General features: G+C 35.2%; 1 pseudogene; it reads right to left on the bottom strand.

Annotated features, from left to right (window-relative positions):
• Positions 1-8,734: 8,734 nt before the first annotated feature.
• LOC121037947 (60S ribosomal protein L7-like) lies at positions 8,735-9,548 on the bottom strand (annotated as a pseudogene).
• Positions 9,549-16,584: the final 7,036 nt, after the last annotated feature.

Below are 16,584 nucleotides of genomic sequence, written 5' to 3'. Positions count from 1 at the left end.
TGCTCTGTCTCTCTCTGTCCCAAAAATAAATAAACGTTGAAAAAAAAATTAAAAAAAAAATATATATATGAATTTTGTTTCTTTCTCCGTAATTAGTTTGCCTCTGCCATGAGGTAAACTCTTATCTCACACCACGATGATCACATGATTTTCTTGTTCTCCCGAAGAACTTTCCATTTCAATCTACCTGATCTAGTTCTGCTAGATTAATCTCCCTAGACCTGCCTTTCACATATCTTTTCTCTGCTTTAAATTCTACAATGATCCCCTGCATCCTCATAATCAAGTCCAATTTCGATTGTGTGGTATTGCATGTACTTTATCAAATTACTGTTTTTACCTATGCAACCTGAGTTTTCTTGACCTTTTTCATGAATTCTCACTTCATGATGGCTAGTTTAAACATAAGACTATGTACAGCATGGTCAATCTCGGGAGTCCCAAGAAATATAACTGAGTTTACTTTCAGGACTTTACTATCTAGAACACTGAATCACAAATTTATCAGAATCAGTTTCCATACCTATAAAATAGAAATAAAAAAGATCTCCTTCCTCTTTGCTATTGTTGTTGTGAAACTGCAGTGGGTTATTATATGCTAAACACATTAAAAATATGAGTTGATAGTAGTTTGTATGCATTGCCATGGCACCTTACCCTCAGCAGAACATCAACATGATATTTTCCACCAAATGTTTTAATGATAATTATTGCTCTGTTCTTTGTCTGTTTTTTCCCATCATGGCACACGCTTTTATTAAAGAGGGGAATATTAATGAAAATTTACTTGATGTGAATGCTCCTCAGGTCAGTGGAAATGGAGCATTATTTTTATTCCTGACCATTAGTGTAATCACAGTCTGGTCTTCATATCGCCAACAGAAAAGATAAATAATGTCAAACCTTGAAAACAGCTCCTACAAAAATAAAATTATACTCTAAATATGTTTATTATTTTTCATTAGATAAACTGAGTAGCAATTTATTCTAAAATATAAAATGTAGAAAATCAGACTTGTCAGTTAGCTTTTCTTTTGGTTAGCATCAATAATACCCCGATATTAAGAATGGTTCAGACTAGTTAATTAACTTATTTTGGAACAGGGCTACATCTATAATTTGGAAAGACCATCTTATAATTTACCTATCCTGAAATTCTGCTCATATGAAACAGTCAGGTTGGGTTAATAACTGTTTAGCTTAATATCATAATATTTTTTCTTTGTTTTATATTTGATTTAGTCTCCTTTACTGAATTAGAGCTATGTTTATTATGTCATTAGCCTCACTTTTAATGAGGAGAAAGTAAAAGTGAAGTCCTGGTCTTTTACATCCGCAGTGTGTAGTTTGCCAGTAACAGAGACCGAAACAGAAACACCCTGTTTCTGATTTCCTGTTTATTTTGTTGTTGTTGTTGTTGTTGCTTGTATACACAAGAAATGTCTGCCTATGGTCTGAATACAACAGAAGTTGGAATCCTCTTCTGCTTAACCCTTTTTTATTCTGGGTAAAATCACTAAAATGATAGCTAATCAGGTAAAATATATTCTTTATGCTTGGGATAGATGAGATACTGTAGAAAAAAGAAGGCTGCCACTGAGTTCCTGAATGTGATGCTCCTCAACCTGGGTCACAGCTGTTTTGTGATTTTTTTTCCCAGTTTAAGAGAACTTTTTTTCAAAGTTTTTTCCTAGAATATGAAATGAAACAGCAGGTATAGAATTGAACTGAAAAGGAATTTGGCATTGGAAAAGACCTGTCTTTAGGTATGGATGGAAAAGGTTGATTCTTATGGAAAGTCATCAGGAAATTAGAGACCCAGATATTTCCCATTCTAATGGGAGAAAAAACAACCGCAAACAGCCTGAGGTTGGTTTCAAGTTCAAAATTGGTCATGTTCTATTTTGTGCATCCTACGGAAGGCTACAGGTTTAATCTTTCTTCTTTTCTTAGTAAGGTATCAGGTGCATAAGCATGAGTTGACCACACTCCTCACCGATGCACATTGTTGCCATCAGTTCAAGTCTCTTTTATTAAGTTATTCGTATGTTTATTCCTTCCATCCTCATTCTTCACTGCTTAGTGAAAATATTTTCATTTGTATACATTTATTGAGAAAATATTATTTTTTTGCATGCCATGCAAAACTTTTAAGCTTGCATGCATGTTGTTATTTTTATAGATTACATGGTCTTTCTTCTTCCTTTTTTAAAAAAATTTAATGTTTATTTATTTTTTGACAGAGAGAGACAGAGCATGAGGGGGAGAGGCAGAGAGACAGAGAGACATAGAATCTGAAGCAGGCTCCAGGCTCTGAGCAGTCAGCACAGAGCCCGACACGGGGCTCGAACTCACAGACCATGAGATCATGACCTGAGACAAAGTCGGACACTCAACCAACTGAGCCACCCAGGCACCCCAACATTGTCTTTCTTCTTAAGTTTTATTTATTTAAGTGATCTCTACACACCCCAGGTGGGGGCTCCGTGCGAAATTATAAGTCTGAAGTCAAGAGTCGCATGCTTTTCTAGCTGAGCCAGCCAGGCATCCCGATTACATTCTGTTTCAATTACATTTTAGATCCAGCAGCATTTCCATGTGCACCTCCTGCATGGTATTCTGTGGTATCCATCCACCCTTTCTACATTCCCACTCTCTTAGGGATATTCAGGTTCTTTCAACTCTCTACCAACAAAACAAGTAAGCAATGACTATCCTTGTATATGTCCCCCAAAGGGCATGTTGATCATTGCTTTGCTGTTCGCACTAAGGAAAAGAACTGCATGACATAAGGTCTGCATAAATCATATTCAATTCTGTTAACAACTGCCAAATAATTCTGCAAATTGGATTTACTAGTGTTCACTCCTTCCACTGAGCATGTGGATCCTGTTAACTCATATCCTTCTCATAACTTGTCTAATTCTTTTTACCCTAACAATTACAGAATATTTTAAAGGTGTGATTTGAAATACTCTGATTTCTTATATGTGCAATCATCTCTTCACAGATCTTATATCCTGTTTCACTTCCTATTCTGGATAAAGTCTGTTAATATATTTGTCCATGTTTCTATGACATTAATGAATTAACACGTGTATGTATGCGTGTCTGTGTGCATGTGAGTGTTTGAGAGAGGGAAAGAAACAGAGGAATTGTGGGTGTTATTTATACTTACCATAAACTTTAGCATCACATTATGTTTGATGTTATGAGTAATTCAAATGAAGACCTGAATCCTGTTCAAACAAAACTTATTATTTTGCTTAGAGATATAAAATTTTCTGATGCACACACAATTTGTAATTAGAAGGCAGTATGCAATAGCATGCTATACAAGTGGAAGAACAGTGATGCATAGAGGTCACCAGTACACAGATCACCACCCCCTGGGTTGGCCAAGGAAGGATCCTAAGCAAAATCCACACCTAAGTCAGCATAAATTGAGGCACGGAAGAGTTTAATGTATTTCTGTGAAAAAGCAAAAACAGAAAATAGCATGCTTATCCTCTACCTTCCTTTTCTTATTTCTATCCAAGCTGTTCTCCCAATATTTTTACCTCTTTGCATTCAAATCCTGTTTTTCACATTGATAAGTTTAAATTGATAAGCTTCTAAAATGTATTTTTAGTAGAACACTTGCCCAAAGAAAATATGTATGTATAATTAAGTTACACATGCACACACAAACATACACACACACAAACTTACCAGATCAAAGCAGTTCCACTCTGATTGCATGGGAGTGGGGGCAGGTACATTAACGCCACCTGCTAATCACTCTCCTTATGGGCCTCCTGGGAACTTCATAGGAAAATTAGTGTCCAGCTCAAAAATATTTTAAAACCTTGAGATAGATTTGTGTATATTACAGGGGATAATAACCTACTTTACTTTTAATAGATATTCTACTATAATTCATGTCCCAAAGCATCTAAGTTAATAAGGAGGATAAGGTAACAGAGTTTCATAAAGTAGCCAGAACTCTATGATTGCATAGCTAACAATCTATCTTCCACTTTTATTAATAGAGTGTGTTTTATTTGGGGGTACTTTAACAGAGTGGGGTCAATGGGAGCTGCTCTTTGACACTACCATGGACTAAATCAGACAATTGACTGTGTTAAGAATGAGCACAAATTTTCCTATGCTCAGTATGCACATTAGTTTCCAATAGTTTTAGAACTGTTAAGAATGTATTTCTCAGAATGAAGGATATATTTGTCCTTCTGTACAAAAGCCAAAACAGAAAATCTCATGCTGGACTTTCCTTTTTTCTTACCCGTACTCAAGCTGTTGTTCCCCTAAATTTTTCTTGTCTCTTCTTTTTCAAATTTGACATCTCCTTCAAATGCCCCCCTACTCAACAGCTATACCTTTATTCATATCAAAATATGTATCTGAACTGTCCTGAGCCAACTGCTTTGTTAGTTAACTGGTTGTCTATATTATATTTGTTCAACCTACAAGCTTCAAGCCAGGAATCTTTTTCTATCTTTCCTATTGTCTATCTTTTAAACGCCCTGAATTTTGTTGAATCTGCCAACATTCTTGAGCACACAGTGCATTCGGTGTACCATACATGCAGAGCGTTGATTAACTAAACATTTGAACCTTTGACATATATAGTATTAGTTAAATCACTAAAATGATTTTGCCTAGTTAAAGCATCTCTTCTATATTCCAAATATTTATAATGAATAAAAGTGCTTAGAGTGTGAAATTTCCATTAGTTTATAACTAGTGTCAATTCTTTTTTTAGTCCTTAGCTTAAATGACAGAATCTACATTCAGGAATATCTTCATGAGGTTACACCTGTCAGGTGGGTCTGTAAAACCCAACAGGTCCGGCCCATAGTCATCATACCATTGTGACAAACGAAACCAGTAGATGGCACTATCACTTAGCAAAACCCAACACTGATTTTTTTTTAGGTCTTTGTGCAATAATCAGACTATCCTTAAAATTCCCCAATAGAATGAGCTGACAAAGACCTTGCTTAGCCATAATCAATCATTATTCACTAGTAGGTTAAATGGTTAGATATACGTGATTGCATCAAGCTCAGGATAAAACTTTGACATAATTTTATATTTGTTGAACATTTATACTTTTAGCATATTGCTGCTTTTTTGTCCATTATACAAACACATAATTGGAGAATCACATTAAAATTGGTTTTTAAATTCACATTTGATAATGTAAATTATTATCCTTAAAATATTTTTCTTAAATTTAGAGAGGGTACAGTCTGTTTTATAGAATTATAAATGCTGCATGTTGTTTGAGACCCTTACAAAGCACCTGGGTTCTGACATATTTTGTTTGTATTGTGTAAGTTCTCAAGATATATATCTTTATATATACGTATATCTTTGCTAACTTGTTTTGCTCAGATAATAATGTGCCTAGTTTCATGGATCTATCTTTACTGACACTGCAATGCCGCTCATGTTATAGTTTATCTTACCAGGTTAAGTGCCAGACTTAAGTAGAGATGAAATGCTAAAAATAACAGAGATTATTTTACAATAAGCATTATAGATTACCTTAAGTCTCATATTTTATGTTTTGCCTATTGACATTGTTTTAATTCTTGCATATAATATTTAGATGGCTGAACATAACAAAAAAAATAAGGCCCCAGTGACGTGTTTGGAATTGAAGGTAGAGAGGCTTGTAAGAAGTGAATTAGAGTTTATGGTGGTTGTTGTGGTTTTATTTCACTTGTTCTGTTTTCTCCAAAATTCTTAAGACAAAAGGGAATGCATCATAGCTAACTGTTCTTATGATTAGTATGTTGCCCTTTTTAATGAAGTACAAACAAGAATGACAGTTGTATGAAAACATGTCATGGAGTATATGTAATATGTATACTTAGAAACCTAAATGTGAATATAAAAACAACGATCTGCTTAGCTCTAATAAATCTAACTAGTGAGTCAGATGCTTAATGGAAATGAATTGAGTAAAGCTCCAAGTGTATCCACTGGAGTAAATCAATGTTCTAAATTCTGTAGAAAGCAACTGGAGTGTGTCACACAAGAATCCAAAGAAAACAGGTGGTGATTTCAGATTTCCCAGGTGAGAATTACAATCAAGTTGCAATTGTGGGTCTCTCCTGTATAAGAGCAAATATGGATTGTTCTTTATAGTCATGCTCTGCTGGTGTTCTGTTTGCCGCAGACGTTCGCTTTTCAAGCGACATCTCCTTTACAGGCAGATAAATTCATCTTTTTTGCCAAAGACATTCGTAATTGTCAGAGCCTTTGCTGGATTTTTTTTTTCCTTTGGACTGGGGTGAATCAGTTGTTTAAAGAGTGAGAAAATGCTCACACATTTCTTCTTTCTTCCACTAGCTGTAGCTGTCTTTCATGTTTTATGAAATGCCCCCTGCTAATCAAAGCCAAATAGTGCATAATGGACTTTCCTGAAAGCTGAAATGTATTTATCCTAAGTATGAGGCATTTGAGCAGTCTGTGATTTAATCTTCACTATTTGTTTTCCCTTATCAAGTGATTGACAGGATGAGGCAACTGCAATCCATTTTTCTGATTAATATACTGTCATGCACTTTGATTTCCTCCATATGAAGGTTACAAAGACTAGGTGGTGCCACAAGAAAAAGACAAGTTCTCATAAAGGAAAATGCCAAATGCATTCTGTTTTGTGGAAGATAGCTGAGGCTGTAAAGTTTAATGAAAGAATCAGGGTCTTGGGAACCAGAGAAGCCTGGGAATAGGCTTCCGCTGGCCAACTTACATGGTTTAGACAGTTGTCTCAGCATATGGTATCATTCTAGGAGGCACTTTACTCACCCACTCATCCTACCATGTTAATATTATTAAATCAATATCAGTTTACTGGCAAATTTACAATTATACTTGGCAGCATTTCTGTTTCTTGTGGAACTAAGATGATATGTATCTTCTAATGAATGAAGTTAGTTTTAGATTCATTGAAATAACGTAATCCTGGGGCATCAAGGTGGTGCAGATGGTTGAGCATCCAGCTCAGGTCATGATCTCATGGTTCAAGAGTTCAATCCCCATATCTCACTCGCTGCTGTCAGTGCAGAGCCTCCTTCGGATCCTCAGTCTCCCTCTCTCTCTGCCCTTCCCCTGCTTGCACACTCTCTCAAAAATAAACAAACATTAAAAAAATAAGGTAATCCTTACGGACTTCTGTTTCGTTACTGGAAAATCCATTTATCGCTTCTTACCTAAAGGGGTTGTGGTGAGCACTGACTATGATGGCATATGGAAAGCGCCTGCCACATAACAGGGTTCATTTAACATTAATCGTGATCTTGTGTTCTTTTTCAAGCGTAATCAACGCAAAGGTTGTGAAATGGCAAATCATTACAAGAAGGGATTTTTCTATCCTTCCACAAATGAAAACAAATATTTCATGAGATTAAAGTAAGCTAATATTCAAATTTTCCTTTTGAAGTGGGAAAGCTGAAGGGATTCCATTTTAGAAAGGCTCCATCTCTGTTTTTCTGCTACGCCCCATTTGCCCATGTTCCATATTTTGCCTCTGAATAAGCCAAAAAAGCTGTATACCCATTTCAAGGGAGAAACAAGAAAGCTAATCATTCTCTGAGTTTTGTCTTAGGCGCAAAACACCTGATGACACTTAAGAAGAGCCACATCCCAAACATGTTTCAGAATATTAGCTTCAAATAAACTTCTGCTGATGCTGGCATCCTACCTTTGGTAATTTTCGGACTAATGCCTCTTATTCACCTGACACTTCTGATTAAACCCTACCATGGACTCCTAAAAAAACATGTATCCTAGATCCTTTTCCAATAAAACCCCTCAGCCCCAACACTGATGAGACTCATTCTTTCCTTTCCGAGCTTCAAAGATATTCTATCAGCTATTTTCTGTCATTCATGCTGTTCAGTAAACTCTGTTTTCACTTTCTCTGACTTGAGTTTGGTTTCTATCCTGCATGAAGCCAAGGACCCTCTTGGCTGGTCCTACGAAAACTTCTGGGTTTTTGGACTCAGCCTGCCTGCATCAGTTTCTCCTCTTAAATTATTCTTTGATAGCATTGAAAGAAGGAACTTTTATTTTCCAGTTTATTTTCCCTTTGGAAGTCAGGTTATTGATTATAGTATTTCCAGAGCATAAGATAATCAGATAATTATCATTCTATAACTTATTGCTCAGAGATCATAAACTGTTACTACTTACTATATTTATTACAGGCACATCAACATTAGTAAATTATTCAAGCAATAGACAAAATAGTGTTCATTGGCTTCTATTCATATTCTACTACTGAACTGATACTGACCCTCAATGATCAAGCAATTTAATATTGTATAAACCTGTGACATGCTGAAAATGAGAAGAGTGACTTATTTAATGTGGTTTTTATATGAGAATTAATGGCTACAATGTATCATTCTAAACTTGAAAATATTTTACAGTGCCACTGTGTGACATTGTTAAGGTGGAATGGATAGACATCACTCTGAGATTTGAGGTAAGGCACATTGTATTTTGCATTAATTAATACTTGCAATTCATGTTCAATAAAATTCCAATGTTTATTTCCAACACTGTTCATGTTTTACTTATGCTTATATCTCAAAAACAATGAACCCTTACAATGAAGTGAGTAAATCAGGGTGCTTTAGGGTTATGCGTGGATAAAATAATCACTTCTATGATAAATGATTTGTCCATCTTATTAATTTTACTTTTCATTTATTTTTTCAATTTGAAAGTAGTTATTTATTAACTGACCAGATTACAAAAAGTAATCATAGTAGACACCTTGGTTCATCTTTATAATAAGTTTATTGAACTGATCTTCCCTGTTGCCAGCATTTCCACCTTCTACAGAATGGGTGGTCTTTTTCTTCATTCTCTCTCCTGGAGATGATAATTTGAAGGGCCATAAAAAGTTGTTTGCTTCTTTGAAACATTTTCCAACAATATAGATCTTGTGATTCAGATCCTCCATGCAGATGATGCCATATTTACCAAGAGATCAAACAATCAATGTGTTATCTGTCAGGACAATTCATTTCTTATTGACTTTGCCATAACCATACTTGTACATCAATTCATTCACCAACTTCAGGTTTGGGTACTCTCCTCACCCCCATGTATGGTTACACAATCCTTAGCATGTTAACAAAGCCTTGTTAAGTTTAACAAAGGTGACATTGAAGATCTGGTGAAGGCAAAGAAGCTGCAACACCTTTTGAAACTTTAGGCTCACACCATTGATACCTTTGATCCTGATGACAAAAGCCAATTTAGTTCTGCAGGAACATAGAAGTTGCCAGTTTTTCTTGCCATCCCAGCCATTTGAATCTCAGGTTTGTATAACTGCCTACATGCTTGTGGTAATGCTTAGCTTTTTCATAAATGAACTTCCTCCTTACCATTCGAAGCATCTTTTGGGCAAACTTCCTTCCCAGATGCTTGATCTTCAACTCTGAAATTCCTTCGCTTTTTCCTAAGGGTTCCTAGCACAGCAGGAATCTCCTTTTCCTTCTCTTCTGCACCCTCCATGGTTCCAGCCAGAAAAGCCATCTTATTAATTTTAAATAAAATTAATCATATATTTAATCCTAAAGAAACTTTCAAAGTTGAGAAATCTATTTTAACATACAAGGTTTAGTTTTAACCAATAGTTTTAATATTGGTGATAATTATGTAATCAAAAATTATGCTTTGGTCAAATTATGTAGTTAGTTACAATAGTAACTTTTTTTCTCAGTAAGTGTTCCTTCTAAAGTGTTCCTTCCTTGTCTAAAACTTTGACTACAAATACAAATTCATTTTTATATTGACCCTGAGACTATTTTTTCTGTATATAGGAAATGAAAAACAAAACAAAACAAAAAGAGAAAAACAGAAGACAGACACTTGGCAACAGCAGTTATCTTTAAAAGTCAAATTCTTCTAGGGGTGCCTGGGTGGCTCAGTTGGCTTAGGCTCAGGTCATGATCTCACCATTTGTGGGTTCAAGCCCCACGTCCGGCTCTGTGCTGACAGCTTGGAGCCTGGAGCCTGTTTCAGATTCTGTGTCTCCCTCTGCCCCTCCCCAACTTGTGCTCTGTCTCTCTCTCAAAAATAAACATAAAATAATTATTTTAAATATAAAACTAAAAAAAATAAAATCATACTCTTTTAGACAAGCTGTTCTAAAATAGTAGATTTGAGGATGAAAGCTGAATAATTGTAAGTGAATGAAAATTACATAATGGCTACAGAAATGGGAAAAGGGGTGAAGAGAATAGAGGACAAAAGAAGAAAGCAAACATTTTCTCCAGAAGAAAGCAAACATTTTCTCCAAAAGAAAGCAAACATTTTCTCCAAAAGAAACACTTGACTGGGAAGGGAGATAAACATAAGCCCAAAGGAATCCTAATTCCTGTTGATGAAAGTTTACATTTTTCCTTTTCCTCTAACTTCTCACATCTCCTTTGTTTCCACTCCTTCTCTCTCCTTCTTTCTCCTTATTGCCTTAGTTTTCCCTTATGTTACTTCATTCAAGATCTTGCTGATTCTTCATATATCTGATTTGTTCTTTTAACCTTGAAAATATTCATAGTGGGTAAATGAAGCTGGAATAGCTATTTAATTTGGTTTATGTTGCTAGAGAGATGCAAGATATTCTGTGGCTGAAAATTCTGAAGCACTTTAATTTATCTAGTAGGATAAATTTTTGAAATGTTAATGGGTTTGATTTTCCTCTTTTTTTCTTCCTTTCTTTTCCCTATTGCTTAGTCTTTTCCACACTGAAATGCAACATAAAGGTAGATAAAAATAGAAGGCTTCATTGCACTGACCTTCACAGACCCCAAATTAACCACTAAGCCACCTTACACACACACACACACACACACACACACACACACACACACACAATATCCATCCGTATATCACTTGTGCATATAAAATAAAAACCTTAAATGAAGAGTCTAACACTGCTTATTTTTATCTCTGTAGAAGAATGAAGTTAGCTGAGTTAAAGAAGAGCCAGTGCATTTGATTCACATGCCTATTATTGATGGTAACTGCTAAGACTTCAGATATCAGGTACTGCATGTCTTATGGATTACTAGCCCTATGATGTGAGGAAATTCTGTATAAGGAAATAGCCATGTCCCAATGGGTAAATCAATAAACAGAGAATATGTAATTCTCAGAACCAACTGATAAGATGAAGTTTTAAAAAAAAAAAATCTGAAAACACTGGATCTGAAAAAATACTAATAATGCTTACAATCTCTTAAAGAGTTACCAGTTACTTGTCAGAAGGAAGTTTGCTACATCTAAACTACGACCTGATGATTCTATTACTTGGTATATACCCTAGAGAAATCCTTTCTCCTATGCAACAGGCGACATATATAATATTGTTCCAACTACATAAGAAAACTGGGAAAACACTGCCTCACAAAATCATGAATAAGTTGTGGAATATCACCAGAATGGAATCCTACGCATCAATTAAAATGAATAAACATAGCTAAATTAATTAATTAAAAACATAATATTGAGTCCCCCAAATAATAAACATAGCATAAACCTTTAATATACATATAAAAACTAGCAAAATGAAAAATATGTTATAAAATATAATGAAATATATATGTATATACATATATGTCTTAATGTATATACACGTGTATACAATACATATGGAAATAAATGTATATACACATATATACAATATATAGAGAAATAAATGAAAGAAAATGATGTGTAAAAAATTCAAGACCTTTAGATAGCAAAACAAGGAACACCCAGTGGATCTCAAAAATAAGTTCAATTTTCAAGGTATGAATGTAGTCATTGAAGACTGAAACTTTTCTTAATGGTATTATTTTTAGTTGCCATATATATTATCTATATTTTGCATGTACGAAATGTGAAAAATATTTAAAAATAAAAATTAAGTGAAAGTAAAAGCAGTATAAATCCCCTTTTTTAGTTTATTTTTAATCCCTTTAAAATATATGTATTAGTAAACGGGGCATCTGGGGTGGTTCAGTTGGTTAAGCTTCCAACTCTTGGTTTCAGCTTAGGTCACGATCTCATGGTGAGTTCCAGCCCCCCATCTGGCTCTGTACTGCCAGTGCAGAGCCTGCTTGGGATTCTCTTTTTCACCCTCTCTCTGCCGCTCATCCTCTCACCGTGTCTCTGTCTCTTTCAAAAATAAATAAATAGGGGCGTCTGGGTGGCTCAGTGGCTTAAACCTCTGACTTCAGCCTAGGTCACAATCTCACCATACTGAGTTCAAGCCCCCACCCCCACCTGGCTCTAGGTTCTGTGCTGACAGCTCAGAGCCTGGAGCCCGTTTCAGATTCTGTATCTCCCCCTCTCTCTCTCCCTCTGCTCCTCCCTCACTCATGTTCTGTCTCTCTCTCTCCCAAAAATACACATTAAAAATTTTTAATTAAAAAATAAATAAACTTTAAAAATATATATTTAAAATATATGTATCAGTGAAAATATTGACTTGATGCTTATGAAAGTAGAAGTTGTAATACTTTCAAAAACAATTTTGTGGCATGGATCAGAGCATTTAAAAATGTTTGTACAACTTGCCCCAATAAAACTACTTCCATTAGTTTTTCCAAAAAATATAGTTATGATTATGTAGACAGGTTTAATTATAAGGTTGATTCATCCTTCTATACACTGCCTTATATTAGCAAAAATTAGAACTAAAAAATATTTTGACAACTAGGGAGTGGTAATATAAATAATGGTATGTTCTTTCACTGGGCTATTATGCCATCAATAATAGAAATAAATAAAATAATGATGCATGTAAATATTGTCAAGTTCAATATACACATTTGCTACAACATTCTCACAGCATACCTTGTTCTCAAATATGTTCCCTTAAAATTACCATTTCTCGTTTGCAGTTATATGCTTATGTATTGCAGTATATATTTGTGTATCTCTATTTTTATTTATTATTTCATGTCTGCATATGCATTTAAAACACATTCAAATGTAATTTAAAAATATATTTCAAGGATAATTGCCTATTTTTCACATACAGTAGGAATTACAAATAATACATCTTAAATGTTTTTAAATAAATGGAAGACATTGATTAATTTTGGTTTGTAGGCACCTAGAAAGTAAAGCAATAAAATACCTCTTTACACCTTTTTGGGTAGGCATACCTGAGAAAACTGTGTAATCCTAAAGATGGAGGTATGGGAGGTATGGAACATCCCCATACTTCCAGTGTGATGGTGAACTAGCACAATTAGTCTGGAGATCAATACGGCAAAACCTAGTCAAATGAATATATGATCCAAACATTCATATATTAACCAAAGAAATTTCTACGCAGTTCTATAGGGAGCAGGTAGAAGATTATATATTATGTGGTAGTAGAGAGTTGGAATTGATCTGTATTCATGTCTGGAGAGAACACAGGCAAAAGGGCATAGCATGGAGCACTTTGCTGTGGTTGGAATCAGTGGACTAAATATAAATGGACTAAACACACATACAAAGTGGATGGATTTTTAGTCTGCAGTAACAAAAAGATCTAAAAATATAGTACTTTAAAAAACATAGATATTTATTTTTCTCTCTTGTGTAATCAGCCCAAGGTCACCTTAGCCATTTTACTCTATACCAGCCTATTTTTATACAACCTGTGTGTATGCTCATGTGTTTTTTTTAATTTAAACTGACTACTAGAGGAAGTAAGAGAAAAAGCAAGAGGAAGGGGAAGAAGAGGCAAAGAAGAGGGGAGAGGAAAAGAACAAGAAGAGCCTAAAATATTTAACTACCTTAAACCTTGGAGACAATGATATGCTGCCCTTTGCTATAAACAGTCATTCAATGACTCAGAGCCTTCCATAGTATTGCTTTGTGGTCCTCAATCTGCAACGTGTATGTAACAGAATCACCTTTAAGTTTGTGAAAACATACATTGCTGACTCTATCTCAAAGTTTCTGACTTGTGGAAATGGTTTGAGCTTGAAAATTTGCAATACTCACAACTACTAACAATTTTCAAGGTGATCGATATGTCTGGGAAGAATAGTTTGAGAAGCAATGCCCTAAAGGATTGTTGTTAGTTGCTTAATTAAAACTGTAGTACTTCCACATCTGGGCAACAGATGGCAAGAAGTGAAAAAAAGCAAACACCTAATATTTGAAGGCTCAGACCCAGGGGTGCCTGGGTGGCTCAGTTGGTTGAGCATCTGACTTCGGCTCAGGTCATGATCTCATGGTTTGTGGGTTCAAGCCCTGCGTCAGGCTCTGTGCGGACTGCTTGCTCAGAGCCTGGAGGCTGCTTCAAATTCTGTAACTCCTTCTCTCTCTGCCCCTACTTTGCTTGTGCTCTGTCTTTCAAAAATAAATAAATGAAAAAAAAAACTTTTTTAAAGGCTCAGACCCAGAAGTGATTTTGCATCACTTCCATTTAATATTACATATGTACACATCAAACTGCAGAGATCCTGGGAGATGCAGCATGTAATTCTGTTACTATTGAATAAGGGGGTGTGAATTTGGGAGCAAATCAGCAATCTCTGCCACCACACTATCTACGTAAATTAAAAATGCATAAACACAAAGTAAAAATACCCATTATATAAGAATATATGGGGAAAAACTTTAAATCATTTAATTGGCCACCTATGGGGGAAGGGAAATTAATACATTTATCTTTATCTATACAACTATATCATATATACAATACACACACACCTATATCTTTCAAAGACCAATTATATAATATGAACTAAGTAGAATAGTTAATTTAATTCTCTGTACCTGAGGTTTAAAATAAAAAATCAGCCACCCAACACATAAGCATAGATTTACTTCAGAAAAATATATACAAACTTATCTTAAAGATAAGTTTCTTTTTCTAAGTTTATTATTAAATGTAAGTACTTAAGGTTTTCAGTAATTATAACACTTAATTACTATAAAAATTTGAAAATTTCTGGGTGCCTGGGTGGCTCAGTTGGTTGAATGACCAACTCTTTGATTTCTGTTCATGCCATGAACAGCATTGTAAGATCAGAGGCCTGTGTCAGGCTTGTGTTGAGCATGGAGTCTGCTTAAGATTCATATTCTCTCTCTCTCTCTCTCTCTCTCTCTCTCTCTCCCTCCCTCCCTCCCTCCCTCCCTCCCTTCCTCCCTCTCTCCCCCTCTGCCCTTCTCTCCTGCTTGCAAACCCTCTCTCTCTAAAATAAAAAATAAATAAAAATAAAATTGAAAAAATTGAAAATTTCTGCCTTGACCAAAATTGTCAAAGACTGAAGCACAGAGAGGCTTATAGTTCAGATAAGCTTATTGTCAGCTACAATGTTAAAACTAAAATTTTTTGACACTGCAGTGCTTTGTGATAGAAAAAACACAAATCTGTTTATAAGATTTGATTCAAAGCCTCTATCTGACACCTAAAAAGTCATAGGAGATTTGACAAATTTTCATTAAGGAAAGATAAAACAATAAGAAAAACAGTAACTGGCATTTCTTGAAAAAAACTAATAGTATACCAAACTTGCTGGTACTGAGTTTAGCATGCATTTACTCTTCAATCACTGAAATAACTCAATAGGATAGGTGCTATTACAATCACCATTCTATTTATCAGGAAAACAGGGTGCACATAATAAAATACATTATGTAAGATCACTAGTTATAAAAAGACCCAGGTTTCAAATTTATGTTGGCCTGCTTTCTGAGCCTGCAGTTTTCAGCCACTATATGAAGAAACTGAGTGCTGTGTTGCTGTGCTGTTGTCAGAGAAAGGAAGGATAAAGTCATGGTCACAGACTGAATAAAAATTCCTTTTATATTCCCCACAGTCTTAAGATAAGCTCTCCTATTCTGTGATGTAGTAAGTATTGCTTAAAACCAGTGTAGTAAAGTTTACTTAAATAATTGTATCTGTGTAAATCACACATGGCTGAATAGCTTCTTTGGATGTAAAACCATGAAAATGAAGTTAAATGTATCAGGGATGAATTACCAAGTATCACAGTCTTCTATTTTTCATTTTTCATATTTTGAAGATGAGGGAGAGTCCCTTCTTGCCATCTCAGAGAAGGAGGCTGATTATTTCATCCAGGAATAACTGGATTGGCAAACTATTGCTCTCTGGCCAAACCCACCTACTGCCTATTTATGTGAATAAGAATTTAGTGGACTACAACCACACCCAAAATTGAATCATTGTCCATGGTTGATTTCCCACTACTGGCATAGCTGAATAGCCTTCAGGGCATAAATATTTACTATATGGCTCTTAAGAAAAAAAAAAAAAACTCTTTTAATCCAACAAAGGCAATATGCCGTGGTGACTGATTTCAGTAATTCAGGTATGATCTAGTAAGTGCTCAATAACACTCTCTCGTCCAGATGGATTGGGTTGAGAATGGGCATGTGACCCAATTCAGATAATGAGGCAAGAGGAGAAGATTGCTAAAGGTATATGGGAAATAGGGACACTTGAGTGGGTCAGTTGGTTAACCGTCTGACTTGGGCTCAGGTCATGAAATCCTGGTTTGTGAGTTCGAGCCCCTTGAGCACCATATTGGGCTCTATGCTGGC

This window comes from Herpailurus yagouaroundi, unplaced genomic scaffold (assembly GCF_014898765.1).
Source record: "Herpailurus yagouaroundi ecotype Mexico unplaced genomic scaffold, PumYag 164, whole genome shotgun sequence".
NCBI classification, from domain to species: domain Eukaryota; kingdom Metazoa; phylum Chordata; class Mammalia; order Carnivora; family Felidae; genus Herpailurus; species Herpailurus yagouaroundi.
The sequence above is the reverse complement of the archived record's forward strand: the minus strand, read 5'-3'. Positions and strand labels throughout refer to the sequence as shown.